This window comes from Triturus cristatus, chromosome 2_2 (assembly GCF_964204655.1).
Source record: "Triturus cristatus chromosome 2_2, aTriCri1.1, whole genome shotgun sequence".
Lineage (NCBI taxonomy): Eukaryota > Metazoa > Chordata > Amphibia > Caudata > Salamandridae > Triturus > Triturus cristatus.
The window spans coordinates 1,199,569,602-1,199,583,154 of NC_140582.1; the positions used below are offsets into that span (position 1 = coordinate 1,199,569,602).

A 13,553-nucleotide genomic window follows, 5' to 3' on the forward strand; every position below is an offset into this window, starting at 1 on the left:
CAGGTGATAGTTTATACTGAGGGGTTCTCGGGAATTCCGCGTTTGGCTTAACCTGTATCTTCACCGGTTCCACTCCCCTGACTAAGCCAATCTCCTCTCCACTTAGGTCCCACACGTCAGTCGATACTGACTCCCTCAAATCCTGTGGAAGCTCCTCCACTGTCAAAGCTGGGTACATTTCCACACACACCCGCTGATTTGCAACCTTAAAGGTCGCGTCATCATCCCTTGTCTGCACCTCTACTCCTCTCGGGGTACAGTAGATTGTGTAATTGAGCTTACACAATAAATCTCTCCCCAACAAACAAACAGGACTAGAATCGCACACCACGAACTGATGTCGATCCCTAAAATTTCCTATCCTGACCGGAATCGGTTCTGTCAAGGGGCTAACTAGCCTCTTGTTCGCCACTCCAACCACTTGAATGCTTTCTCCAGAAAGGGCTACCCCCGGAACTACCGCTGATCTTATCGTTGACCTAGCAGCCCCCGTGTCAACCAAAAAGGTAGTAGGGTGTCCATCGAGTTCCGCTTCCACAAAGGGTCCTCTCTGATCTACCTCTAAAATGGCCCTTAGTATGCAATCATCATCCTGGCCTAAACTCAACCGAGCCAGCAAATCCATCTCCTTCTCTTCGCTTACTTCAAACATGGGCATCTGCAAATAAGTTCGAGCTCCCTGCTGTACGTTCTGTATCCTGGGTGGCTGGGGAATCTGCACTTGCGAGATGCCGGTCCCCCCTTGCATCATTCTCGGTACAGTCACCGTCTGTACCTGTTCCGCCCCAGGGACCTGACCCATTCCTCCCTCCATCTGTTGCTGATTATAGGGGTTCAAGGGACACTCGCGCCTCCAGTGTCCCACCTGGTGACACTGGTGACAAGCAGTCGTCTTTTTCAGAATCGCTACATCTATGCCTGTCCTAGGGTCTACGGGCCTCGGCCTTCCCTGACCCTGCACATTCTGATTCCCTGTCTGATAGTTTCCCTGTCTCCTTACCACCGGACCCCCATTCGGCGGTCCCTGAGCGGCTTGCATCTGAATGAGCAATAGATTATCTTTCATCTTCTTGTGCTTCGATTCAATCTCATCCGTGCAGTACCTGGCGTACCGCAAGATCTCATCTACGGGCTTATTCTGCCAACAGATCAAATGCTGCTGTATCATAAGACTAACCTCGGGCTTCAAACCCAGCACGAACTTAGACACAAACTGTCCCATATCTTTCGTTTCCAACTCATCTAGGCCACTGTACTGCTTAAAAGCCTTCAAAAGTCTCTCATAAAATTCATGTACTGTCTCCTTTGGTTCCTGCACTGTCCTGTCTATTTTCACCCAGTCTATATCTTGGGGTGAAACCTTCGATTTCAACCAGGTAATTACTTTATCATACAGCCTCATCACTACGGGCGACAGACCATTTGTAATCATGTTCCTATCAGGCTCATAGTCCGGCCAATCAACAGCAATTTTACATGCGTTCCACAGATCTCCCGGAACCACGATATCGAATAAGGTATTCAGGTCTATCCACAACACCTTCGAAATCTTGACAAAACGCTCAACTTGCTTGTACCACTCTGCAGGCTTCTCCCTGAGCCTGGGAAAATCATTCGTAAATGATGCCAAATCCCCCCTGCTCCATGGTACATGCACATATCCTCCATTCGCCACTTTCCTCAGGGGAAAGGTCTTTGCTAATAACAACCCCTCACCCGGAGTTCCTCCTTCCGCTCCCTTAGAGGTCTTTTTCTTTGACCATTTCTCCTCCCATTTTTCAAGCATCAGCCATGGCCGCATGGCTAAAATCAGCTCCCTAGTATGTGACCTTAATCCAACAACCCTCTTCTCCTCCAGCTCTCGCTCGGTATAATGCATCCTATGACTACCCTGCAACGTCCTAGTCTTGGATAAATCCACATCATACTCTTTCGCCAATCCCCTCAATTTTTCGTGTGCGATTCGTGCTTTACTAGTCACATCTTTCGCTATAAAGAACAGCGCATCCGGATTGTATGTTACTATCCTCTCAAGCGGTAGGCTTCCATAGACTATTTCATCTACCTCAGCCTTGAGCCTGACTATGTCCAACATCCCCGCTCTCAAGGCTCCTTTCAACACCTGACAACTTGCTCCACGTCCCTCATCGTATTCACATTCTGACTCCTTCTCTCTCCTCTCTTCTGGTGCTTCTATGGGAGCAGAATAACTCCTAAAGTTATCCCGAGCTCCCTCCGATTGGACCGCCTTAGGGTTCAGATGCCGTTCTGACGGTACCCATGACCTTAAAGCTGATCTCGACTCCATCAAATTTTTCGGCCTCACCGACCTCTGGTCCTCCTCGCCCCTAGATGTGTCTGATACCGCCGCCAATGGCGTACTCCATTGTACAGGGCTTGGAAGTCGGGCCATTGCCCCTTCCAACCCACTTTCCTCGCTCTCTCTCCTCGTTCCTTCTGCCACTTGTTCAGACCTCTCTCTTTCCTCCGATTCCGGACTGTATATCGACACAATCGGTCCAATGGTGACCGGTACCCTCAATGCATCCGGTAACCTCATCTCTCTTTCAATCCTCCCACTAGCCTCAGACTGACTCTGTGAACTCTCTGTTTCAAACAAAACCAACCCTTCTACTCGGGTTTCGGGTTGGATTATTACTCTTCTAGTTTCCCCTCTCTCACCCCACCTATCATCTGCTTCATCTGGATTATAAGGAGGTGGTCTCTCGTCTAACAACCTTTGCAATACTCCATCATCAGAGTCACTCTCTTCCTCCTGTGCTTTCACATGCCTTATCCCCGTCGAGTCTATCAGTAAGGGATACAGTTTCTCTTCCTCGATTGTCTGCACTCTCCATCTTTTCTCTGCTGCGTCCCACTTGGCATCCTGAAATGCCCTGATTGACTTCCTCATCCTCTCCTGACTTCTTCCCTTTTCCTTATCATGCGCTGCTCTAATCCACGCATGTAATGCTTCGAACTGTGCCGGTCTTGGCAAGGGTCTTAAGGACCCCATCACCGACTTCAGCTGGTACAGCACCGCTAGTCTAAATGAGCCATACCTCGGGAAAGCTAGTTTCCCTTCACCTTGTGTAATCTTGTGCCAATTCTCGATCCAAACTATAGTATGTAACCCCACATTCTTTGCCATGTAATGTGCTGGGGTGTCCTCGGGAGGGGCTTCTTCTCCCTCTCGCACAACCACATGCTTATCGCCTCTACACAATTCTCGCAAAACCCTAAGACACTTCATGATGAGCGAATTCGATCTCGCGCTCTGTTTACTTCTTGTTCTTAACTCCTCCAATTACAGCGCGACTCACACCAACCGGCCTATCACAGCGCGACACTCTCTGACGTCACCTTCCTCCGTTCGCAGCAGTTCCCTGTTCTCCAAACCCGTTTCACGCTTGCTCTCGTCCCATTCATACACTGAAATAACCGATTAAGTTACTTCTTTGGCTGTCCGTCCACAGCCTCTGACTGTTCGTCCACAGTCTCTTGACCTTGTTGACCTCGCTTGGCGCCCGTCTGCCCCCGTCCGGCCAGACAGATCGCCTCTGATAGGTTACTGACACTCCGATCCGCACACAACAACCCACGACCAGCGTTAAGTTGCCATACACACACACATTCGCTCCCCCTATCTTGGTCCAGGTGATCGATGGTACCTCACGATCTCCTTTGGGTGGTCAACAAAATCTATCTCAGGTGTCTTCTACACCACAACTCCCGGGCTGCGCGCGCTCACAGCCTGATCTCACAATCACACGACATACACATCAACTCCGCAAGACATCACACAACAAATCAACACCGCAATCTACAACATCTCATTTTGTTCATACTCACTCCTGGAACTGCTGCTTTCTGCCGCACTGCTACTCGTCGTCGATGCTCATCTGCTGCTGCTCGCCATCTGATGATTCACCATCACTTATCGTCACTGGGCCTCAAGGAACACTTATCCTTATCTAATCTAATCGTCCCTCGCTATCGGAAGTAACCATCCTCTGCTACCAACTGCTCTGGCCCATTTTAGTATCAGGCAATTATCTACTAGAACCCACTCTGGTCGGATGGAACTTTTTACTTGCCCAATAGCGTTGAGGGAATAAACACAATTATCAGAAAATGCAGTCTGCAATTTATCATAATCAAGGACTCGAGACTTAATCTCTTGGCTCTCTGGCTTTTATTATCAGCATAAAGATTTGCAGATACAAAGTCCTCAATACGAGGCACAACAAGTACATAGGCACTAACACAAATGCTACTCTACGAAGAATCCGCATACGGCTAAAAATAACTAAGAGCACAATCTCTAAAAGCATGAGGTAGAAACTACCAAGCCAATGTCGATATTAGGGACACTGGACCATACCATCTCTGTCCCTACTCTGTACTAGATGACATCCCTACTTAGCAATCCCTTGAGACCCTCAATCGAGTAAAAGGTGTCAGAGTGAAACTTCCTAAGAAGTCTTCACTTAGAGAGCTCGGTCTAAGTTGCCCCCTCTAGCTCTTCGCCTAGCCTTCCTCTGCTCTGGGCTGCTCTGATCTGCCTCCACCCTCGGGGCGCTTTCCCTAATACAGAACCCCAAGTCCCAGAACACGCCCTTTTGCACCTCCTCTTTAGCGGGGGTCGTCTTTCAGTAATTTTCCACAGAGCGCTGTCCAGTTCCATCGTCCATCGCTTGGCCTTGAGTCCCAGACGCCATCCGCACTAGGAGTTACGATTGGCACATTCCAATGCACTCCCATGGCTGGCTTTTACTACATAAGTCAATTTGTGAACAAAGAGCTTCTCTACTAATGAGCAACTGTCCTTGCACCTGGGGTGAGCTCATGCAAGGCAGACATACTTCGCATCTTTTAACTTGCTATTTACTACAGCCTAAAACCTCTACTGGACTAAATCCTTTTTGGCCTATTGCCCTCAGTCAACATAAGAAAATACCAGGCCTTTCGCCTCAACGATATATGCGAATTCTGACCACTACTTCGGTTACACAAGCATGTCTAAATCACAGTATTGACATTTACGTCTTTCTTTCATGTGTGGTCAAACTAAACAGTCTACAGACACGCATTCTAAGTTACACATTTCTAACACCACATTATTTTCATGTAAGCTAAACTCTATGCATTTCTCTAATACGTTCACAATATGCTTGTACATAGCTAACACTTCTTTTGAAATCGATATAGGTTATACGATTCTTAATACATTGCACACAAAATACCTGAGTACACATTTGATTATATGTGGGTGCCGACTAACAGTGAATATAACGCACCCCTACGATTTTCAAACTTTTAAGCGCTACATCACGGTCTTGCCACAAGGTGGCGCTGTCTGGCTAATTTAGAGAGGACAGGTAATGATGAATTAAATATACATTAAAAATTACTATTACCAGCCGTCCAAGCCATTCTTTATAGCTTTGGGGCCTGAAATAGTGCAAATTGTCACTCAGGAGTGTGATGTTTATTAGTTGTGTTGGTACAGTCATTGGCAGCGCTGGCAGGAGCGATGTGTGGTGCAAGCTGCAGAGGCCCACTGAGAGCCCTGGCATTTATGTTTTTTTTTTTTACAAATTAAGCTGAGTTTTGGGGGCACTGTCCAGCTGGAGACATCAGTAGGTCTGAGAATTCGTTCTTAAGGTCTTTATTGGCCCTACCACCCAGTACACCACTCAATCCACTTAGAATGGATCTGGGTGTTAGACCCATACAAGAAGAAGTTGCGTTGAGGCCCCTAATGTATTGGCGGAGGCTGTGGGCTACCCCGGAATTGGTAAACTATCGAAATGATCTGAAGTCACTAATGGCTCTTCCTGGTTCAGCCAAAATACCGTGGCTAGTACACATCAAAAAGGAGTTTATGAGATTGGGAATATCTGCTCTCTGGTACCAGCCAGAGACAAATGCTCCAAATCTCTCTAGAGCTGAACTGGCCAACGTATTTTGGACAAACAGCAAGAACAAACTCTTAACCAATAATAGGCTGGGCCCACTGAGCCTAGAATTTTTTAATACAAAGGAGGAGTTTAAAATAGAGCCTTTTCTAGATGAGATTCAGCCGTGTGCCTCTAGAAAGCTCTATATACAATTTAGATATGGGACACTCCCTCTGAGAGCTTTTTCGGGTAATTGGTCGACCAACAATCCTTCTGACTGTCCGACCTGTGGAGCCATAAAAGAAACTGAGTTACACGTTCTATTTTTCTGTCCCACATACAAAACGATCAGAAAACGTTGGCTTGCCCAACTTTGCAAGAATTTGGACACTATACACTGTCACGTGGCCTTTAGAATTTTGAAGACTGATACCTCAACACCTATAGTTTTTTCAGTATCACGCTATTGGCACGCTGTGTGGCGGAGGAGATGTTCCCTTATCTCATCTAATCCTTAGGGCCACCTAAACAGATATCCCTATTAACCCTTGTCACTACTACTTTTTTAATCATTTTTAACTTTTATTCTTTTATACTTCTTTTAAATAATTGCCTTGTTAATTCATGTAATTCAAAATGAAATCATTTAATATGAATTGTAACCGATTATTTCTGTTTTTTATGATGTATGTTTTTATGATCTGTCATCTTTTATGGTCTATGACCGAAATAAAGATTATTTGAACTTGAACAAATTAAGCATTGCCACCTGCTGTTAAAATGCAACACAGGGGTGACTGACAGGAGCATTTATGAGTATACAAAGGAATTGGGGGAGGGGAGGGGGGTAGGATGTGGCGTCACCGGCAAAGCTGTCGACCTTGGAACCAGGGAACCAAGTCGGCTGGGCAAATCACTTAATCGCCTACCAATAAAAAAAAAAAACCATAAACGTGCCCTTTTGTAAAGTAATTGGTGCTCATAGAAAGCGCTCCAATACCTTCGGGACGAGTTCGCTCTATAGGAAAACTGGAAATAAATAAATAAAATAAGAAAAATACTGCAGCCTTGTGTGAAGCAGCCTTAAAACTTCCAATTCGCCGTTAAAGTGCAACGAGTGCACAGGCCTCTCTGTTTGCACGAACTCTATGTGAATGTTCCCTGAACATTTCAATTTTATTCCCATTTTAGATATTTTGGAACCATCGAACAAAGGCAAGCAAGAGTATGTAGAAGAGTACTACCTCATTACTACTTTACGTACTCCAAAAAGCCTTTGTAGAAAGCCCTCACAGAGCTACAATGAGATGCTGCCTTACTATCGGTGTTGACACGTGTCGACTCCTGCTTGCAGCTGTTACAGGAAACAGGCGGCTGTTGCTTCATACATTTCCATACCCATCCTTAGGGCCAGTGGTGCAGGCAGCTGCCATATGATGCCACCACAAATAAGCCACTATAGGCCACTAGAATATCATAAATGGCATAAAATAGACATTGTTGCCCCAGGAACTCTGGGTAACAAAATGTAATTTTGCCTATAGCTCCAAAAATCCTTGCATCAAAGCTGCTCATTCTTTTCCTAGCTACTTGGCTTCGCGAAAAGAGTGCAGGACATTCATGCCTGACCCCGGAAATGTTCTCAGCTGGGTCTGGACTCCATGTCTTGCATCGGTGCCTGTCCAGACTCCCTGCGACTTCACATGTAGCAGTCATGTATGTGTTCTGTATATATGAAGCGTTACGCCCCACTGCTCGCTGCCTCAGAGTACTTTGTCGGATAGTGGGGATTACATTTGAGGTGAATTAGTGACAGCAGTGGTTTTCAGCTTTCATTTGAGCTGGCTGCAGGTTCTCAAAGGTTTAACTTATTTTGGAAGTTTTGCACAGCGCCTAGACCCCAGTGAGTGTCAGACTGCTTTACATAAAGAAACATCATTTTGCAGTCAGGAGCTGCAGTTATATGGAGCAAACACCTATGTTCGAGGCATGTGTGCTGTAGATACACATGCTTTACATACTCCTACCATCCAGTGTTGAGTCCGGATGTTTGCAAGTTGTTTTTCTCTGAAGAAGTCTTTCCATTCACAAGGTAAGGTGACTCCTCCCTTCGGTGATAGTGCTCATGGGCATCGACTACATTGTTAGATTGTTTTTTTCCGTCATCGGGTTCGGACGTGTATTGCTGCTCTCCGGTTCGAAACTGTTCTTCGGGTTCCCCTCGGAGCGCAATCCACTCTACCCCGTACGAATCGGACTTCATGGGTCGGACGGGACGTGTACGATTTGTATGGAAAAATTTACTGATATGAGTCGGACGGGAAAAAAAAATAGAGGATCGGAATCGGCCCCTTGATGTCAGAACAGCGTTATTGTATTATATTGAAAGGACAAAACATTTTCGTAAAACAAAGCAACTTTTTGGTGCTTTTGCTCTGCCTCACAAAGGCAATCCTATTTCTAAATCAGGCATTTTCATGTCGATACTTAAATGCATTCAAACTTGCTATGCTAAAGCTAAAATAACTTTATCTATATCTCCTAGAGCGCAATCCACTTGCAAAATAGGGGCATCTATGGTCTTTTTAGGTAAGATTCGTATGGCTGATATATGTAAAGCAGCAGCATGGTTCACACCACACACATTTACTAAAAACGATTCTGTGGATGTGTTAGCACACCAACAAGCCAATGTAGGACAAGAGTGCTGAGGACACTTTTCCCGATATCTGAAAAATCTACTGGTTAGCCACTGCTTTGGGAGAACACTGTTATATAGTCTATGCAAAGCATGTGTATCTACAGCACACATGCCTCGAACGGATTGTTACTTACCCATTAAGCAACTGTTCTTGGCATGTAGAGCTGTAGATTCACATGCGCCCTCCCACCTCCCCAGACACATGTAGTTGTTGCAGTTCTCTTGATTTACAGTACATACGCATGGACATCTTTTTTACTACACTCACTTACTCCATTCTTACCCTTTTGCGGGAAAACAATCTAACAATAGAGTCGATGCCAATGCGCATTATCACCGAAAGGAGGAGTCACCTTACCTCATGACTGGAAATACTTCTTCGATGAAAAACAACATGCAAACATCTGGACTCAACACTATATGGTAGGAGTATGCAAAGCATGCGAATCTACAGCTCTACATGCCAAGAACAGATGCTTACTGGGTAAGTAACATAATCCATTCTTATACAACACACATATAGAAAGCAGGATTTCTGCCATAAGTTGGCAAAGCATATCAACACATATATGGACAGAGAAATCATCTGTGTTAAGTGTAAATAGGTGATAGATCTAATATGCACTAGAACCTTATAGGGCATGGTCCGGCGCATCCTATAGCAGCCCTGAGCTCAGGCAAACCCAACAATCAAAGCAGACAATATGATGAGAACAATCTTTCAGATTACCCAATAGTATAGAAATCTTATAAATGAATTCTTATTTTCAACATAAAGAAAAATACTTCTAGCATATGTAGGTAAATCCTACCAGCATGTAGGAACATGTACAGAAGTCTGCAACCTCCATCTTGAATAGAAGGCAACTAATGTACATACGAGGACCTGTCTAGAGAGGGAAACCGCAGTCAGACCCATCCGACGCGGAGTCACATCTTAGCAGTACCAAGCAGTATAAGTGTAATGTAATTGAATGTAATGTAAGGGGAATTTGTAGAGCGCTGCTTGTCAACCCTGAGGGTATCCAGGTGCTGTGGCGTGAAAGGGAACAGTCAGACCACAAAAGGGATAACAACAGCTTGAAGATGTCAAAATTATCTCTTGAGAATTTGTTTTTTTTAAAGTTTCCCTTCTTATTATTTTCGATCCTTGGTGTACCGAGATGCCATTTTCTCGCTCGTAGTCCTTTTCTCCTTGAGAGGGGTAGAAGTGTTTAACATTTCATATATGGTGTCATTGTAGATCATATACATCCTGATTGTCAGCAGGACAGGGTAGAGTGGACAAAATGCTTGAAGAGAGGCTTTTCAGATTTAAACTCTTGGTGCTCCGAACACAAATGTCCAGTCTTTTTGGTTGACCTGTGGTCAGGGCCACTGGAATTATGGAATTCTGCGGCTGTGGGGCTTTCCTCATAATTATTGATCATGTGCTACATAATCTGTAGATGTTAACAACAATTGTTTGTAGCTCAAACTCTTCAAAACTCCTCAAAAGCTGCTGAAAACGTGACAATTTGTTTCCCTCAATGGCAGGCCCTTCGGAAAGGTTGACCGGTCATATTTTAGTTGCTAATGGCTGTATTTGTTGTTAAACAGGTACTAATGAAGTGAAATCTTTGCTCTGACCATGTTACCATGTGTAAAACCCACGACATAATGAAGTAATACACTCTCAAAACATGCTGCATTATGCTGCAAAAGTTGCCTTTTCTTGCTCCATTACTTAATCAACCCTGATGCATAGTTTGGCCTCCACTGCCACATAATTGCAGTGCCCCTGCCTGTGATTACAGATTTGGAGAAGGAAATGGGGGGGCGGGGCTGTAACTTGGGCGCCGTCTAACCAGCCAACCCGACTGAAGATCTGACAGATATACATTTTAAAAGCGTAGGGTTAGTCATATGTTCCCAAAAATAATTAGAACAAAAATTTTTAAGAAAGATAAGAAAGATTCAGAAGCAAGTCATCTACATAGGAGCATAAAACAAGACAAACTCAAAATACCTATTACAACACAAGAAGCAAAGGAGAAACATACATGAAGTGAAGGACAAACAAGACATATTGATTCTCATGGAGAGTAAAGGCACAGTACAATTCAATCAAATCAGGTAGGGTAATCACTCTATATTTTACTGAAACCCTCTTCTCATTCCCATGGATGTAAAGTACCTGTTTCTAGAAGGGCTGGAGTAGGTAAGTACTCGAGTGACCTTTACTCAATGTCAGCAGACTGCCAGTCCCTCTCCATGAGGGTTTTAGGGATGTCTTGATACATTCAACTAGCCAGTGCTTCTGAGGATAGTGAGAGGACAGCAGTGATATCTGGAGATATTGTGAGTCCCAGCCTACCACTGGATGGCTGGCGATTTACGTCTGGGTCAGCCCGGGGAAGCACCAACTTCTTGTGCTTCGGTAGAGGGTTGCATGTCAGAATATCATAGGTAGAAATACTGTCTGAGATGAATAACATCATGAAATTATTTACAAAATAACGTCACATCTGGTGATGATTTTCTATCAACTCTTCTGAGGTGATATTTTTGTAAACAATATTTCAGTCACAATATTTATGTCAGATGGTATCCTGACAACCATATTATGATACCATACTGGGTAGAGTCTCGACAGTCGGTAGGAAAGTCTTTTCACTCAGAATCTTGGCCGGCCTAATTTCACTTTTCATAGAGATCTCTATAAGCTCATGGACTTGGTCTTTGGAAACATCATGCATAGAATAACATTATCCATAGAGTCCTATGTTTAAGCACCTAGGGTTATATTTACAAGCCCATATTGCCACCACAACATCACTTTTCAGGACGTTGTAGTGGCGCTAGGGACTTCGTCTTATTTACAGGGCAGCGTTAAGCCACTTAACGTGGCTTAACCCTGCCCTGTAAATGAGGCACCCTTTCACGCTATGGTTAGTGTGAAAGAGGAGGGCAATGGGTGTTGCTGTGGGCATTCCACCGCAACATACATTAATTTTGATGCTGCCCCATATTTACAATGGTGGCGTAAATATGGGGCAGTGCCAAAATTAAGACCAGGGAAAACCTGGTCTTACCCTGGTGAAATGAGGTGAAATGTTTAATTTTGCCTCGTTTTTGCTGTTTCTATGTGTGCCGCATTGTGCAGCACATATGGAAACAGCAAAACGCCAATGATTATATATGTGCAGGAAGGTGTCCCTTCTTGCACATAAACAATCAAACAATCATTAAAAAAGAAATGACGTTTTGTAACTTCTAAGTGTGCTGCATTGAGCAGCACACATAGAAATTACAAAATGCTATTAACAGATTGTTTATGTGCAGGAAGGGGCACCTTCCTGCACATAAACAATCTTCCCTTGGAACGCTGACACTTTTGCACTATGATGCAAGGGTGCCTGTTTGTAAATTGTAAATATGGTGCAGCTCTGCATTTCTAACGTGATGGAGCTTTTAGTTAGCCTTCTTGGCTTAACAGCATGCTTCGCTACTTGACTTGTAAATATGCCCTCTAGTGTGTAAGCACTATATTAGTTTTTAGGGGTGTGTCTTTGACCAGGAAGGGGTGAGCAATTATTGTTTTCTCTGTTTATCATCTGTAATGTATCTGTTGAATTCTTTTTTCTCTTTTCATCACCTGTATACTATCTGTTGATTTTGGTTTTCTCTTATCATCTGTACAGTATCTGTTGATTTCTGTTTTTTCCGTTTATCATCCCTAAGTTATACATTGATTTCTGTTTTCTCTGTTTATCACCTGTATACTATCTGTTAATTTCTATTTGTCTCTGTATATCATGTGTATAGTAACTATTAATTTGTGTTTATCATCTGTATAGTATCTGTTGATTTCAGTTTTTTCCATTTATCATCTCTATAGTATCCAATGATTTCTGTTTCTCAGTTTATCACCTGCATAGTATCTGTTCATTTCTATTCTCCGGCCCTGGTCTTACTGATCTGCGGTATGTCTCATATAATTTGCTAATGAATTACTCACATCTCACAGTACTTATGAAGCAAAATCTACCTTCAGTTTTCCTTTCCTTAGAACAGGTAGCTACTGTATTTGTTCAATATTTACTCACAAATGAATATATCTACATTCAATCTAAAACACTGATGCTTCTCAAGATGAACAAACATCTATATTCAGAAAAATAAATGGTCACAGTGGCGCCCCCTAGTCTTCCAGATGGTAGAGTAATGGAACCCAAACCTGGAAGTTAATTCAGAAACATTAAAAATATGATGCTGTGGCAACATCAGACCTATCAACCTTTCTGTGTCTACCTCATTGAGGTTGCTTGGGTAGCCTATGGTAGGTAGGTTAGTGCAGCAGTGCTTAATTTCAACCAGTGGTTTCCGGTGCTTGGCACCGGCACCTAATTGTCAACACCGGCGCTTCTGACTGGCTACCACAAGGTGGTGCTGTCTGGCTAATTTAGAGATGACCACAACAACAGCTAATTATTAATTCAATATACAATAAAAATGACAATTACCTGTCGCCCAAGCCATTTTTATAGCTTTGGGAGCCTGAAATAGTTCCAATTGTCACGCTTGTAGGAGTGTGATGGTTAGTTATTGTCTTTGTACTGTCATTGGCAGTGCTATCAGGGGCAATGGATGGTGCAAGCTGCAGGAGCCTCCTGACGAGAGCCCTGGAACTTATGTTTTATTACAAATTAAGCCCTGGTAGGTTGACTTGCTGTCTCTGAAGCACCTGGACTCGGGTCTGGTAGTGGTTAAAGCAAGCTCAAGTATCTTTCAAACAAACATACATTTCAAATAAAATAAAGCCCAATGCTGCCCCAATTATGTTTGCCATGCTAGGTCCAGTATTATAATATTTCCTCGGCCCTCCCATAGTAGGGCCCTGTTAATCGCTGATTCAGACAGATGTATTGGTGTTTAAAATTATATTGTGTTTTCTTTATGTCTCCCCT

The 13,553-nt window shown here is 43.8% G+C and overlaps 1 protein-coding gene across 2 annotated transcripts in view; it reads left to right on the top strand.

Moving 5' to 3' along the window:
* Positions 1–13,553, top strand: part of LOC146863385 (disintegrin and metalloproteinase domain-containing protein 33-like) — a 460,898-nt gene that overhangs the window by 323,067 nt on the left and 124,278 nt on the right. The window lies entirely within an intron of this gene.